Here is a 17,334-nt window from a genome sequence, read left to right as displayed (position 1 = left end):
TGTTGTTCTAAAAAAATATAAGATTGTTCAACTTAATATAATTAAAAGAGAGAGAGAGAGGGAGGGAGGCCAAGCAGGCCTCTCCTGACCACGTCTGGTGAGTCTTCTTTACTCTTAGGACAGTGCGAACAATTAGCCCACCTCCTCCTGCTGCAGACTCCTCTTGGAGACTAATAGCTATTTACTTAGTCCTGTTGCTGTGTTGTGTTTAATATTTATACATCATGGGAACTGTGCATATTAAATGTCAGCCTCTCATCCCAACAGCTCATGGCTCTACCAGCCAGAATCCCACAAACAGCCCCAGAAGCCCAGCCTGGCTACCTGACAGAGCCCAGGGTGTACCACTTGGTGGGTCCCGCCACCTCTGAGGGGTCCCACCCCTGTGAGCATCACGTGGTCGCCAGGGCCAGTGTGGGTGGACAGCAGGTGGGACTCACCTGGAGGGCCAGCTCAGGGGCTCAAGCAGAAAAAATGTGGCTGCTTTTGACTCTGTGCATGGTTCCACGCACAGTGGTTCATCTCTCCAGGTCATGTAACACCCGATACCAGGCAAACGCTGGATCACTTGCTGTCTCAGGTAGGGAATGGCAAGAGTGGGTCGCCCCTGTTCAGCTCAGATACAGTTCTTGTTTCCTGTGTGCTGTTGATGTGTAGTTTTTGAATCTCCTGATGCTGAACTAGGGGGTGCAGAGGGCAGACTCGTGTGTGTGTGTGTGTGTGTGTGTGTGTGTGTGTGCATGTGTGTGAGTGTGTGTGTGTGAGTGTATGAGTGTGTGTGTGTGTGCGTGTGTGTGTGAGAGTGTGCATGTGTGCATGAGTGTGTGTGTGTGTGTGTGTGTGTGTATGAGTGCACATGTGTGAGACACTCATAGTACAGAGGCCCTATCTGGGTATCAGATGTGCACTTGCACCGGGGACCAGGTCATGATGACAGCTTCTGCATTTTATAGGATGTCTTTCCCAGGGTTGTATCGTACATTTCCCATGACATCTGGGGTTCCTTCCAACTCAGTTTAGCCCATTCTGAACTCACAACTTCACAGTGAAGTTTGGGAGGTTGGTCACTGAAACAACCAACAGACCCACTGGGCAATGCTGGGAGTCCTTAGCCTTGCCCCTGGATCCTGGGGAGGAAATGAGCATAAGTGGGCCACAGGGTTACAGGAAGCCCAGAGCTGAACCCCACAGCCCAGGCCCCATAGCTCTGGAGGAGCTACACAAATGTGCACCTATGACCTCCCCTCCAAACAGGCAGAACAGGAAGGGAGGCCCCACCCCTCCTCCGAATCTCCCAGGGCCAGCTCTCTGTGGGACTTCAAGATAGGTCTTGTCACCAGGGCACTGGGGCAGAGTCCAGGATTTTCCCAGGGCTGTTTCTGCCCCATAACTTGCTGGTCCCCTTTCTACAAGATCCGAGGAGGCTCCAAGGGCCACCTGTTGGGGGGTCAGGATCTGCCACCAACTGCATCATGGAAATGCTCGAAGTTTTCATCACTTTTTAGATGATAGGAATGAGAACAGGGATGGACACGACCTGAAACAATTTCTCTGGGGAATCAAATCAGATGTGGAGCACTGAGTGCCTGGCGTGAGTGTAGTAAGGACTTAAGGGACGTGAGCTTGTCATTAGCATTGGCAGCAGCTGGTGGAGGAGTGGGATGCTCGGCCTCAGAGCAAAGCAAAACCAAAACCCCCAAAAAAAGCAAAAAAAAAAAACAGGAAACGGAAAACAAGACACCTTGAGATTTTTTTCTGAAGTTACTGGGGGAAGTTTCTTCCAGTCGGGTTTTACTTTTCCTCCATGGCTTCTGTGCTAAGTAACTACCAGGGCCAAGGCCAGGCCAACCCCAGAGCTGCCTTTCCAGGGAGGGGTCTGGGGGACCTGGGGCTTCAGATCCGCACAGAGCTGCCTCCCTGAACACCGGGACATTCAGCAAGGGCCCCTCCTATTCTCCACTCATTTTGTGGAGATCTCTCTGTTTGGTAAATTGAATATTAAAAATAAATGTACCCCATTAGAAATAAAATGTTTCCAACCAGTTCAAAATAAAATAAAATGTAATTACTAATGACATTTAAATGTTGTAGATACTTTACTTTTTAAAAATGCCCTTAATGTAAAATGAAGTATGGTTTTCATTTAGCCTGGGAGGCATTAAGGCCTGCTCCTGGCCAGGGCTTCCTCTGGCCTCAGAAGACAGCCTAGGCTTCCAGAACCATCCCTGGCTGGGTAGACTAGATGAAGTTCTGCTGAGGAAGAAGGGTGTGCTTTCCAGGGATCCCTGGATCTCTAGGGATCACAGGCTGTTCTTTGAGACCCTGCAACAGGTGATGGTTTGTGCCCACATCATGTGGACCGGTCCCTGCCCTGCTCTGCACCTTAGTCTCCAGCAAGGACACTCCCTGCCCCCTCCTGCTCCCTGTGCTGTTTCCTGTCCAGCTCATTTCAGCTTTGTTTTATGGTTACAGGATTCAGGTTTATTTAGTGAGTTATAAAGTTGTATAACATGTGCAAGAGCATATTTGTGGTTTCCTCTAAGATAAAGCTTCTGCAATTAGCTCCCGGAACAAAACGTGGCTGGACAGGGGTGGCAGGTCAGTTCCTGGTGGTTTTACTTGGGAGGATCAGGTGGTGCCTTGGGCTGCACTTCTGCAGCGACATCTGCAAGCAGACAATGGTGGCTATGGGATTTTGGGCTGGAGGGCTGAGGGTTCAGCCTCCCAGTGGCCTCTGTTGCTCAAGTCTTTGGGCCTTGCACAGGTGATAGGGGCTGATGTAGGGAGCCCTGCCCAGGTGTCCCCAGATCTTGGGGACCTGGCATTCACTGCAGTTGAATGACAAGATGGGGAGTCCCTTTTGCACTTGGTTCCCTTCAACAGATGGGCAGAGGTGACTTGCAGCATGGGGAGGGGTCCTTGACACTCAGGGGATCTCCAATCCTCTGTGATCAGCACACCGTGTGGCCCAGGGTACTTTGCACTTAACCTGCTGCATCTGGGTCCTAGGCTGTGGCCACTGCCACACACTTGGTGGCCAAAAGCAACAGAGATGTTCTTCCCCCATCCTGGAGGCCCTGGAGGCCCAGAGTCCCACTTCAGAGCATGGACGCCCACACCACCTGGAGACTCTGAGGAGGACTGTCCTGTGCCCCTTCCAGCTGCTGGTGGCCCCAGGTATTCCTTGGCTTGTGGTGACCCCACTTCAGCTGCTTCCCCATCTAACCCTGTGGTTCTTCCCTCTGCGTGTGCCTCTCTGTGTCCGAATTTCCCTGTGCTGGGAGGCCCAGGGCCACTGCATGGACCCACCAAGTCCTAGGGTGACACGGTCTTAACAGATTCCATCAGAACAGACCCCACTTCCCAATAAGGCTGCCCTCCTGGGCTCCCCCAAACTGCCTTTTGGGGGAGGAGGGATTCAGCCCCTGACATGTTCCAGTTGAGCACTGGGCACCCAGACCGGGCCCAAGAGCAGGAGAGGGGACTGAGGTGAGCTCTGCCCAGAACCTGGGTCCTCACTGCCTCTCACTCTCTCTGATTGGCCTCTAGGCATCGGGGCCAGGGGCAGGGCTCCCAGCACAAGGGGTCAGGCCCCTGGCAGGTGGCGCCCTCTGGGTACCACTTGAAGGTGCCTCTTGGCATCTTCCAAGGTCAAAGATCATGTGAATTAATCTTTATTTGGGTTGTAGAGTCATTTATTCAACATATACATACTTAGTGTCTCCCATCACCAACAAACCAAAGCTGCTTGGCTCAAGGACCTAATCTTGTAGGAGAGAGAGAGAGAGAAGGGAGAGAGAGGGAGGGAGAGGGAGAGAGAGAGAGGGAGAGGGAGAGGCAGAGGAACCAGGAGCCATGAAGCAACATAAAATTATGGCAGAATTGGAACCAGGGAGTATCGGGCTGTTGAGTGGGGTGTCAGGAAAGCCCTCCTTGAGGTGATGGCTGAGGGAGGCCTGGAGGAGGTCATTGGCTGCTTCAAAGGCCCCAAGGCTGCCACACCAGGGAGGCTGCCACACCAGGGAGGCTGCGGGCGGTGGGCTTGGAGGGAGCAGAGGAGTGGTGGGATGTCACGTACATTTAGCTTTTAGAAAAACCTGGTGAATCGCTCAAAAGATCGTGGAGTCTGGAGGCTGCTGAAGTCGCCCTGGTGACCCAGACATGGGTGGTTCGTTCAGGTGGCATGTGGCCTGGAACCTGAGTGGAAGACAGGAGTCCAGGGTGACGGCCAGGTTCTTCCAGAGCCAGGGGACTGTTGGCACTGTCCATCCTCGGCACTGGGACAGTGGTGCCAGGGGACAGGTGGGGGAGCAGGAAGGAATCTGGGTTTCCACTTTGATCGCGTCAGGTTTGGGTGTCATTTAGATGTCAATGTGGAGATGAGGACCAGGCAGGTGGCAGGAGAGGCGAGAATTCAAGGGGGTCTCAGGTTGCAGATGGATACTGGCCAGCAGCATCCACGTGTCCCTGAACATGGTGAGGACCGAGCAGTCATGGGGAGGGAGCGAGGGGAGAAAGGACAGGTCCATCAGGGTGGGGTTACTGTGAAGCAGCCCAGGCCTTCTGCACACTAGGGAATCTGTGATCGCCAAGGGAAGGGGCACAGTGGAGGGTGGTCTCATCTTCGTGTCCATTTTCACAGGATTAGCATCTGCCTCCCCTGAACATCCTTTCCTACTATGAGAAATGGAGCCCCTCATTTCGTTCTGGGGCGTCTGAGGCTGCTCACAGAGGACAGAGTGGACGCTAGCAGTCTGGTGTCTGCCCCAAAACTGTCCCCTCCCCTCACCCCACACTGCTGCAAGAAACCCATCTTCCTTTAAGACTGTGTCCTGTGAAACACTTTCCCCGCTTAGGGGCTCTGGACCACCATGGAGTCTCCTTGAGTTCACTTTGCAGATGAGAACCCTGAGGCTGGGAGACCTGGGTTTCCCTGGGCAAAGTCCCAGGGTGGGAGGTGGGGGGCTGGGATTCGAACCTGGGCGTTGTCAGTCCTCAAACTGGACATGACTCATGACGAACCTGGCCCTCTCCCACGCTGTTCCTTCAGTCAGCAACACTGTCCCCTCTCCCTCCTCCTGCATACCAGGTGTCAGCTGTGCCCCTCCCTGGGGACTCCTTCCCTGGCATCGTCTCTGCCAGGCTCCTTTCTGGAGTCTGGGAGCTCCCACTCCTTGAAAGGATCCTGGTGACTGTGTGGGTTTCTCTCCGACCCTTTGCACTCTCAATGCAGGAAGAGGGGGGCTCAGCTGATCTCCTCAGGTTGCACCCAACCCCAGCAAGTGTCTGGCGCAGGGCAGGTGCCCAAAACAGACACGTGTGCAAAGATGCATGAACAACACGTAACACATGGCAAACAGGTAAATATGTCTCATGGCAAAAGTCTATATTTATTTTTAAAGATGAAATGAAAGCATTCACGGTTGCTCAGGACCTGTTTCCATGGTCCTCTCAGGACGAAGCCATTGCTAAGGCGGGGCCAGCGCCTCCCTGTCCTTGGAGGGCAGGGCCTGGGCCTCTTAAATCCAGCTTTTAGAAAAGCGTCTGGGCTACAGAAAGATCTCTGTGAGGCTCATCCCCCCCCCTTCAGATTTTGTCCAGTTTCCACTCTGACTCTGCCTCTCCCTGACCCTGAGGCCACCACCCAACACAGCCCCCATGACAATCTCCCTCCCCATACACTGTTTCATTTCCCCTGAAGCATTCAGAGTAATCATGGAACCTGTGGCAATTCCACCTGCTCGGTCTCCTCCCATGTTGGATGTCAGTCATACATGGGCAGGGATTAATTTGTCTTTCTTTTTTATTTTTGAGTACCAGGGATTGAACTCAGGGGTGCTCACCTGCTGAGCCACATCCTAAGCCCTGTTTCATATTTTATTTAGAGACAGGGTCTCACTGAGTTGCTTAGGGCCTCACCATTGCTGAGGCTGTCTTTGAAGTCCTGATCCTCCTATCTCAGCCTCCAGAGCTGCTGGGATGACAGGCATGCAGCACCACACCCAGCTAATTTGCTTTTCTTCCATGTCTTCAGAACCCAGCCCCATGGCTGGGCCTGGGGCAGGTGTTTGGCAAACACAGAAATGAATACAGAAGGAGGAGGTTTGTGGACACCAACTACCCACCAGCAGCAGACCAAGCCCTTGACCCACCTTCCCCTTTTAGATCCTAACAGCCACCCTCGGGGTGGGTAAACTGAGGCTCAGAGGCATTAAGAGCCTGAGTTGAACTAGGATTTAAGTCAGGCCAGGATGTCCACCTTCCTCACACCCAGTGGCCTTCTCCAGGGTCCTGTCCAGAGAGCCCACCTGGGCCTGTCCTTGGTGGCCCACACACGGTTGAATGTGTTATCAACTGACCAAATGTCCACGAGACAGCCTCCTCCAAGGACACTGGGTTGTGGTATTTTCTCAAGAGCATTTAGAAGACACTGCTATCCCTTAAGGACACTTCTCAGGAAATACCTGTTTTCTTTCTTGTTCTTCTGTAAACAGATCCATTCTCTCATACTCTCCTGCAGTTTTTTTTTTTTTTTTTTTTTTTTTTTTTTAAAGCCCTTTTTATGGCTTTGGTGTGTTTGTGCTTTTGATCTCCCTGGCACCCTTAATCACAACTGCAAAATTCTCTATGAACAGAGGAAATTTGAACAGTCATTAAGCAGCAGTGAACGCAGAGTGTATTCATGGGTAAACAGTAAGTTGCAGGAGAGAATGTTTTTCTCTTGCAAAGTACATACGAAAAGTTGATCCAAATCAAGGTGCTGCCATAAATCTGTTAATTTTGTGAAATTACTGGGAGCTAGCAGGGGCAGAAGGGCTGGTGAGAGCAGGTCAAAGGTGGCCTGGACACTGCCCACCAGACTCAGAGGGAAGGCTGGGCACAGCGGAGGGACACACAGTCCCGCTCTCACCCAGTGCCTGGCACTCTTCCCTGGGCTTCCTCCAGTCTTGGAGCCAGGGTCTGGCCGGCTCTCCAGGTAGCCTGGGCCACGTCTGGATTCTGAGCAGACCTGGATCCTGGGCTGAAGGACAGGAGGCTCAGGATGAAGTTTCAAGTGCACCCCAGGTTCTTCCCCTTCCTGTTGGACTGCGATGCTCCTGGAGCCACTGGCAGGGAAGCCTCCTCCTTCCTGGCCTCCCCACCTCCTCCAAGCCTGGCCACAGTCTGGCTCTGGTCTGTTTCCTTTGGCTCAGGCCACAGATGGCTCTCTCTCTTCTGGGACTGGATTGTGTCCAGGGCTGGTGGAGGGGTGGCCTTGGGCCCCTGTGAGTGTACCTGTGTGCACACGAGTGTGCCCCCCACCAGGGCACCTGGATGCAGACAGTTGTGGGTGTAGGAGGACCACTGGTGTCACTCAAGGCTTATGGCCACAAAGAGCACTTTTGCCTTCCCACTGGGAACAAGACCCAGCCACGTGGAGGCAGGTTAGGCCCTCTACATCTCTGTGCCTCTGCCCTTCCCTATCCCTCTGTCCCTCCCCATCCCCATCCCTCCCTGTCCCCGTCCCTCCCGGCTGGCTTTGGCCTGCCTCTGTTTCTCCCCTGATTCCTTTCCTGGCTCTCGGCTTCAGATCACCTGCTCACGGCTCCACTCTTCTTTCTGTTTCTCACTCATATTTCCGTACCTCCCCCTCCCTCCTATTTCCAGATGCCCTGTCTCTCTCCCTCCTTCCTCCTGTCCTCTGTGACTCCCTGGCACACACGTGTGCACACACACACAGACACACACACACCCTCATCCTGTGGAGTCTGGGATTGTCGGTGAGCAGGAAGTCAAGGAGGAGCACAGACATCTTTCTTTAGTCTCAGTCACAGATTCTGTGGGGCTCAGGATGACAAGGACGCAGGCTGCCCTGTCCCCTTCTAGTCAGGCTGCCTGTCCTCCGTCCAGGGCCTCCTCCTCCCTTGCCTCCTGGGACCACCCTCTGCCAAGCAGGTGGCTGCTCATTGTCCACCCCTGGTGCCACTGGAGGCCAGGCCACTGTGGTTAACCATTGATTATGGAGGTGGCTATTTTCGATGTGTTCCACATGGTTATTCAGCAAAGCTCCATTTTGGCACTTGCTCTGGGCTTGAAGGAATCGCTTCCCCAGAGGTGACCCTCAGTGGGAGATTGCATGTCACTGTGTGAGGAAAGGCCACTGCAGGCATGATGGGTAGGCTGTCTGCCTCCCCTGACCTTAATCGCTTTCCCGTGGAGGCGGCAGCAGGGACAGATGGAGTTGACACAAAGTGCTTATAATTTCCACTGGAAAGTGGCAGAATGTTAATGGGGTGCTGGACCCTGACTGGGCAGCCCCAGGTGTGGCCTTCAGGGCTGAAGCTCCTGTTGGGGGTGGCTTCGTGACAGGAACAGTGAGGCTGACTGGTGAGGGCCAGCACAGGAGGAAAGGGGACAGAGCCAGGCCAGGGAGGAATGGATCCCCTTGCACATGCCAGCTGTCTCAGGGACCCACTGGGCTCTTTCACCAACCCCCTCCCATCCAGCTGCCAATGGTCCCATCCCCAATGCCTGGTCGCTGGTGAGAGGGCAGACATGATGCAGCCAGGTCACAAACCCAACCCTGAGTGCACAGCCCAGCCCTGCACCCCCTGTGACTTGACCCCAATGTAGCACCTGGGACCCTGCCTGTGAGGCAGTAGCATCAGCTCACAGGCCCCCATGGAACATTCTGTGAGCCAAGACTAGAAAACCTGGAATAGGCCATGCATAGCAAGCGCTGCGCAGGCATTGTTATCATTGCCACAAAGGCCATCTTTATTTTATTGTATTTTTGTACCATGGACTGAACTCAGGGGCACTTGACCATGGAGCCATCTCTCCAGCCCTATTTTGCATTTTATTTAGACACAGGGTCTTCCTGAGTGGCTCAGGGCCTCACTGTTGCTGGTCCTGGCTTTGACCTCACCATCCTCCTGCCTCGGCCTCCCAAGTCGCGTGTGCTGCTGCATCCGACCTGTCAATATTCTGTTTTAAGGAGGAAAGACTCAGGGCGGGGCTGGGCTCAATGGCAGAGCACCTGCCTAGCATACCTGAGGCCCTGGGCTCATCCCCAGCACAGAAAAAAACCAAGATGTACCATAAAAACACATAAGACTCTGCTTTCCATCGGAGAAGTAAAAATGTTGCAGCGCCAATGTCCTGGCATGCCTGTTGCCTGCTCAGAGTTCTGGCCAGCTGGAACCCAGTGGGGACAGAGCCTTTTGTTCGCCCACCTCTTTCCTCTTTTCCTCTGCCCCTCAGCTCTCCTCTGTCTCTGGACAACATGGCAGCCTGGTGGTCCTTTCCACAGACCACTGGAGGCACAACCAGGTGGTGAAGCCGGGGCACAGACATGACAGTGTCCAGTTGTCCTGTCTACTGGGCAGGTCAACCTCCATCTCCAGGCCTCAGTTCCCTTCTGAAAACATGCCAGATGGGTGCCTGGGAGCCAGGTCCTCCTGGCCCCAGAGGCTGCCTCTCCCCTGAGAGAGTGGGGAGGCTGTGAGCCATTCACATAACCCACTGTAACAAAAGGTTTCCGCCTGCAGAGTCAGCCTCACAGGGTTGGCAAGGCAGAGCTGAGGAGAGGACGCTCTCGGGGCATGGCAGGGGCAGGGGCTCCCTGGCCTCATCCTTCCTGGAAAGGCTGGTTGTATTCAGCGCCTGGACGCTTCTGGCTGGTCTGTGCTGGACGTGAATTTAAGAATGGCTGCAGGGTCACCTGTGTTGGCCTGAGGTCAGGGCTCTGAAGTGTCTGTGTCCTGTGGGATGCAGCAGAGAGGACTCTCAGGGAAGCACAGCTGGTGGATGTGACCTTCTCCACAGTCTGCTTTTCTCTGGGGACATGCTCCACCTCGCACCTCCTTCTGCTGGAGTGCGGCTGAGCTTGGGCTGCACCTTCTGTGGTCCAGACTCTGTACCCAGTGATGCCACCTGCAGGTGGCTTCCAGCTGACCAGGGGAACGTCATGTCTATGTCTCATCAATGTCACACATCAGAACTGGCCATCTTGTCCTGCCATCCCCTTCAAGACGTGGGAGTGTAAGTAGCATGGAACTCTTGGTCCCCTTCTGAGACTCCCTCCAACCCCAGGAATAGAAGCCCCCAAACTTCCCCTATGGTTCTCCCTCTGCCCTAGTGACCTGGTTCTGGTTCTCTCAGGAGCAGATTTGGACACAGGGACTCAGGGGCAAGAAGTATTTGGGGAGAGGGTCCCAGGAAGCCCCAAGAGAGGAGTGGGAGAGGCAGGCCAGTGAGTGGGGGGCATGCTATAGAGCCAGTGGTCACCGTGGGTGATGGGGCCTTATCCTGCAGACATGTCTAGACAACTCTGTAGAGAGACTCCTCATCTGTTCCACCAAGAAGGGAGGGGGCTGGGGTATCCATACTCCATTTCTTGAGGGTCCTTGATGAGGAGCTACATTGGTTTGGGGCGGGTGAATTCCCTGGTGCTTCCTGTCTTCCCTGTGGAACTCTGGAACTGCCTCTAAGACACAGGACACCTGAGCTGGGCACCCAAGTCAATAACCATCCAAGGGATGCTTGCCTCTTCCAAGAGAGTCGCTGGGCACACCTCCCTCCATCCATCTACCTCTTTGCTCATGGAACTTTCTAGGCTGTATTCAATGCCACCACCCCATGTTTTTATGCATTTCCCCCCACGATGTCATGCTTCACACAGCCATATCTGACTGTGTGTTTGCCTGCCCCATCCCGTGTTCCAGCTGTGAGCTCTGTCAGACAAAGCCAAGTCTGATCTGACTCCATGTTCCCAGAATAAATGCTCAACATCAACAATACAGCTCCATCTCCACAGAGGCCCATGGGAGACACCTAACTATGTAACTCTGAGCTGCAAGTGAGACCCCCAAAGCTTTGCAGGTAGCAGACACCATGGGATGCCAGTTTTCCTGGGACTCACCTCAGTGCTAACCCCACCCAGCCCAATTTCAGGAAGAGTAAAGGGGAGACAGCGAGCCACACCCCTGTGAAGACAGAGGACTTAGCTCACTGTGAATGGGAACAGATGGATCTGAGGTCATCCTTGGCAAGATGTGGTGGGAAACCAAGAGCTCCTTGGTGTATCTTGACAGTTGAACCCCAGCATGACTCTGGCTCAGTTTCCATCCTGCCATCACCTGTGATCATTGTGACAAGTTCCCCATCATCTTCTGGGCCCTGATTCTCACAGGTGGCCACTGGTCTGTGTATGTGAAATAGGACGGGAGGCCCACGCCCAGGAGTGCCAGAGTGAGCATCTTGGGGTACAGCACCTTGGTTACCATGCCCAGGATGTGGGCAGTGACCACTTCCTGTGGAGACAGGAAGTGGAGAGGAGGGTACAGGGGAGCCATTTTTATTTTTTCCCAGAGCAGGGAGGCTGTGGTTTCATGTCAGATCTTACTGCTCCTCATTCTGAAATGTTAAGAAGGGAGAACGTGTTGCTCTCTGCTGGCTCTTGCTAAAAACTCACCTCCCAGTATTGGAAGAAATTTCAGGGCAAGGAATAAAGAAGATGGAACCACACAGAGGCAAGAACTCTAAGGGGTCTAAGGAACTTCCAGGTCCTTCTGAGGAGGGTGTTTCTTAATAATGCAGCCACGCTTCTCAGTGAAGCTCCCTGCTAACTGCTGTCATGAAGTGGTGACATGCTTACCTCACTTTAGACCAATTCGACATATGGATGCCCAAGTGATTTCTCCCATGAAAGAGACCCCAGCAGTAATCACTGAATAATGGCAGTTCTGAGTGTGAGGAGCACTCTGGGTCTAAATTGGGTTTTTTTCTAAGTCACTTTTTCATAAGGATGTTTGTGACTCATACCGCAAATAATGCTTATGTGCCAGACACCATTCCAAGTATCTCTCCAGTTCTCATTTGTAACAGACCAGGGGGAGCTTCTGTGTTTATCCTCATTTTACAGATCAGGACACTGAGGCATGAAGAAATAAGGTAACACACTCAAGCCAGCCACCAATGAGTTGAGGTCTGGGTCCCTTGTCTTGCTTGATATTTTTTTCCACTTCTACAATGGAAAGGAAATTGGCTGGTTCCTGGATCTGGTCATGCTGGAGAGATCTGTGCTGCCCCTTGTCATGGGTGGGTGTCCAAGAAACATGGTCTTCTCTGTCCCCTTTTCCCTTCTTGCCTGTCCTACTCACCTTTAGAATCTGTGGAATGGAAATTGTGTTAGTCAACTTCCAATGACTATAACAAAATGCCTGAGATGATTCAGAAAAAAAGTTTTATTTGAGCTTATAGCTGGGACATTCCAATCCATGATTGATTAGCTTCATAACTATGGGCCTGTGGTGAGACAGTGCATCTGTTCGGAGCTCATGGCAGAGAAAACCATTCCCCTCCTAATCAGGAGATGAAGAGGAAGAGACCAGGGTCCCTGTGCCAGGCACAGTGCTTGGGATGGGGTAGGGCACTCTGTGTCCTGAACTCAGGAGCAGCAGGGGGCTGAATGGCCCGGGTGGCACAATTGGCTGAGGGAATGAACACAGATTCCCTTCCTTCTGTGTCCATAAGCTTTTTGTAGCTGTGAAAAAAATACCTGACAAGAGCAAGTTAGAGGAAGATTTACGTGGGCTCACAGTTTCCGAGGTTCAGTCCACAGTTGGCCGATGCCATTGCTCTGGGCCTGAGGTGAGGTGGAATGTCATGGGGGAGGTTGTTGAGGAGGGAGGCTGTCAGCCTGTGGCAGCCAGGAGAGGGGTGGAGAGAACACAATCCCGTATATGCAAGGTACACCCCCACTGACCTACTTCCTCTAGCGAGTTCCTGCCTCCCATAGTCTATCCAGCTGTCCTTGGTTCACTTCACTGATGAGGTCAGGGTCTTCGTGATCTGAACCTTGCTGCACTGGGGACCATGCTTCCCTCATGTGAGATCTGGGGTGACATTCCAGACCCAAACCATCATATTTAGGAAGGTCCAGTTCAGGGGTCCAAAATTTGTGGGAGCTTCACATTGTCTTGAAGATCTTGCTGCCACAGAGTACTGGGCCCACCCCAGGAGGATCTCAATCTGCAGATCATGGGGGAGCCCAGGAATATGCCCTTCTGCAAGGCCCCAGGTGCTGGTCTCTGAATCAAACCATGAGATCCACCAGTCTTAGCAGCGAGCTTGCTGGTTCTCCATCTCAACTGCACATTGAAATCATCTGCAGGAATTTAAGGCAACTCTGGTCTCAGGCTCCTTCCTCAGAGATGCTGATGTAATTGATCTGGGCCCTGGCTTGGCATCATTCAGGTTTTTAAAAGCTTCCAACATGTGTGGAATGCACTCTCCACACAGCTAGAGAAACCCTGTCTGGGCATTCGTTTTTTGTCTCCTGACCTTGACTTTCTCTGTGGCTTTATGGGTTGGAGAGCACATATGTCCCTTAGGTCACCTGGGTTCCCATGTCCCCACCTCCCGAACTCCCCAAAGTCAGCTCTCCTGGGTGCTGTGGTACTTCTCCTCTGGCTGCTTCCTGGATATTTCATGTTTGTTCCCTGCCACAGGGAGCCCCCTGCCCCCACCCTGTGTGCTATTAAGAGCAGATGCTAAACTGTTTTCAACAGGCCTTGAAGCTAATGCTCTGCAGAATGGACTCAGAAGGGCCTATTTCTTTGCATGCTGAGAGTGCCAGTGAATTAATACTGAACGGAAACCTGCAGAGAGTGGGAGTTGGGGCTGGGCGGTACTCGGTGGCTAAATCAACAGTTAGAAACTCATTTTTTATTATTGGGTACATTGGACAGATATTTTCCTCTTCAAATGCAGTTGGAAATCCATTTGGTCAAAAGTTGGTTGGAAACCTCATGACTGTTGCCCCTGAAAGCTCACAGGCTCTGTCAGGGGAGGAAGAAGAATGACAAGATCCCCAGTAGAAGTCAAGGTGATGGGCCAGGAAGGGGTGGGATGAGGCTGCCTGGGGCTGTGGCTGCCTGGGGCTGTGGCTGAGTGATTTTTCAAAAATGCTGCCTATGGTCTACATTTTTACACGGGTCTGAGTCTACGGGGGTTTAAGGTGTGGGTTTGGGGGCAAGGCCACGGGTCTCCTCTGGTTTCAAGGAAGAGAGTGATGCAAGTTCCATACACTCTGCCTCAGCCTCGTGAGGTCTTTTGTGTGACTCCATCTCAAGGAGCAGATAGAAACGAAGAGCCAGGCCTAATCTCCTTTCACAGGCCAAGACAGACTCCAGGAGGGGACAGAGGGTCCAAGAATGTGCCACCAGTGGTGGCTTTTGAATTGGTGGTTCTGTTTCCAATAGCCTCAGAGAGGGCAAACCCTGGGTTGTGAGCAAGACTCCAGTCTGAGCTGTGTGACCTCAGGAAAGTGTCTGGGCTTCTCTGAAATGTATTTATTTACTTTTTTGTTGTTGTTGTTTAAATGGGAGGATCAGGGTTCAGCTGTAAGGAGTCTTGGAGAAAATGCACATACCTGGTACCTGGTATTTGCAAGCGTATGGTCAGTGTTTGGGAACCCTCCCTCAGTCAGGAAGAATTGTGGTGGAGGGAAAAAAGAAAGGAGGATTAGAGAGAGAGAGAGATTTAATTTATTTTTTATTTGACCCAGGAGAGTTGTACTTTTTGAAGAGGCCATCCTCAGATAAGTGACTTATCCACCACCTGAAACATGGATCACTTCTTTGGGAACAGGCAAAATCCTCTCTCCTGGCTGTTTCAGAATAGATGCTTGCTGTCTACCAGGCCATGAAGGGTGCACAGTTAGGTTTGCCTGTGTGTTAAAGGAACAGACATCCATGACACAGAGAGGGTTAGTTTGGTCTTCAGAGTGACCCACTACAAAGCAGGTGGGTCCCCACCCTAACCCCCAGCTCAGAACATCACCAGAAGGAATTGAGGATCTTGAGATGAGATCAACCTGGATTGAAAGTGTCCTCAAGCCAGTGGCAGTGGTCTAATCGGAGGCAGGGAGGAAGGGAGGGTGGACTCAGACACAAGAAAGGAGAAGACACAAGACAGACAGGGGGACTGGGGCAAGGTAGTCACAAGCCCAGGAGCCCTGGAGTCCCCAGAGGCTGGAAGAGGCCAGGGAGCCCTCCCCTACTGCCTTCAGACAGCACGGCCCTGTCCACAGCTTGAATTTTGGATTTCTGGCCTCCAGAACTGTCAGAGAACAAATTTCTCTAATTTTAAGAGACCCAATTTCTGGTCATTTGTTACAGCAGCTCCTGGGAACCCACCTCCCTATGGCCCTTTCACTTAAAGCTACCATATTAATGTGGCTGGCCTAGGGCCATATGCACTGTCTCTGGAGTACTGGGGTGAAAACACTGAATTACCCAAGGTTACTCAACACAAAGGGTGCATCCCTCCAGCCAGACACCCACTTCCTGGGTGCCCTCCCCCTTCCCTGGGGGCCTTGGAGATGATTCTGGCTTATGTCACCACTGTGGGCTGAATGACCCCAAACTCAGAGGACAGAGTCCTAACTGCCAGTCCCTTTATCTTTGGAGATAGGATGGTGAGGTTGACATGCACTCGCTAGGATGGCTTGGGCCAACATGACCGCTGTCCTGATGGCGCTTCTTGTGGGCATGAAGACGTGATGCATCTATGACCCAGGCAACACCAAAGAGTGCCCGCAGACCTCAGGAGGCCAGGGACAGGAGTGGCAGACTCACTCTGGCCATTCCTCTGGGAATGGCCCTCCCAACCTTGACCGTGGACCATTACCAAATGTAGGGCTGCCCCAGCACACAAGAATGAGGACCCAACACCCTGCTCCCCATCCACCCAGTGACAGAACTCATCATGTACAAGTTGGCTCTTCACTTGAAGGTTGTCCTGGGTGCTGGTCACTCTCTAGGGAGCAGTCTTCTGATCTTCCCTGCTCCTTCGCCCTGCCCTGTGCCTTGGAGCTACCTGTGTGCTCCTTGGCACTCCCTATCTCTGGTCTCTGGCTGGCTCAGCCTAGGGTGGCCGCAACAGGAAACACGAAGTAGGGTGACAGCCACAGGTGCCGGGGTCATGATGGGGACTCCATTTTCCCACTGTTCACTCTTGTAAAGCATGGCTTCTTGAGACTGTGTCCAGGGGGGTCCCCTTGTGGAAGACAGCTGCTTCATGCTGACTGGTGCATGTCCTTCAAAGACCCATACCCGGCTCTTCTCACCAGCTGCATGGACCCTGGGAGTCTACAGAACTTCATTGATGATCGCTTGCCTTCTCCTGGTGCCTGCTTTTGCAAAGACAGATCTGCTTAGGCCTCTTAGTCACCATGATGTGGCAAGACCAAGGGGCCCCATCTGTAGCCCTGAATCAGCCGAGTGCATTTTGGTTGCAACTTTTGTGTGCTCATGGTAGGGCAGACATGCGAGCTCCAGGCATCTGGGATTCGGCAAGAAAGAGATGGGTTCAAGGACACTGTGTCTGAGCTGGTCTTGGAGAACAGGAGGCGGGTTGCTTCTGAAGGATACAAAAATGGCCCAAAGCTCAGGAACAGATTCTCAACAACAGGAGCCAACAGGAACTGCAAACCCAAACCACAGTGAGACACGGCTTCATCCCTACTAGGATGACTAGAATTGAAGAGGAGACAGGGACTCTGAACCTTCATGTGCTACTGACAGAAATGGACAAGGTGCAGCCACTGTGGACAACAGCTAGCTTCTGGAAAGGTCAGGTGTGGCTCCCCAATGCCTCTCCCAGGAATCTACCCCCCCCCCCCCGGGAAATGGAAACACCTTTCCACACAAGCACTGGAAAGTTCATAGCAACGTCATCCACAGCGGCCACCGGGTAGGAACCCCCCAGATGTCCATCCACAGAGGAATGGATGAGGAAATGCTCTTTATCCACAGGAGATATTCCTCAGCAAGAAACGCAAGAAACACGCTGCCTACGTGTGAACCTTGAAAGCATGGTGCTAAATGAAAGAAGTCGGTCACAAAAGACCAGAAGTTGAGTGACCCCATTGCATGGAATGTCCAGAGTGGGAAAATCCACAGAGACAGAACGTCGATCCCTGTGGTTGCCAGGGCCTGGAGGGAGCAGGAATTGGCCCATGATAGCTGAAGGGTGCAGGGTTTCTTTGGGGAATGTACAAACATTTCGATATTGAGGGCAATTCTGGCACCTGAAAACATGGCAAATCTACAAAGACCAGGGTTTGTGATTTTCAATGGGTGACTTGCATGAGGTGTGGAGTATACCACAGTAAAGCTGCTAATGCCAATCACGACCAAAAGGATGGGGGGGGGGCTTTCAAGTGAAGAAAATCACAAAAGCCGGGGAAATCAGGCCAGGGACGCTAAGGCACTGTAGGAAGTGACCAGGAAGTGCCGGTCATTCTGGAGAGGAAATGGTGGCTTTTCACAGGCCCCCCTCCTCCCT

Source organism: Sciurus vulgaris, assembly GCF_902686455.1.
Source record: "Sciurus vulgaris genome assembly, contig: HiC_scaffold_170_arrow_ctg1, whole genome shotgun sequence".
Lineage (NCBI taxonomy): Eukaryota > Metazoa > Chordata > Mammalia > Rodentia > Sciuridae > Sciurus > Sciurus vulgaris.
This window is presented reverse-complemented; position numbering follows the sequence as displayed.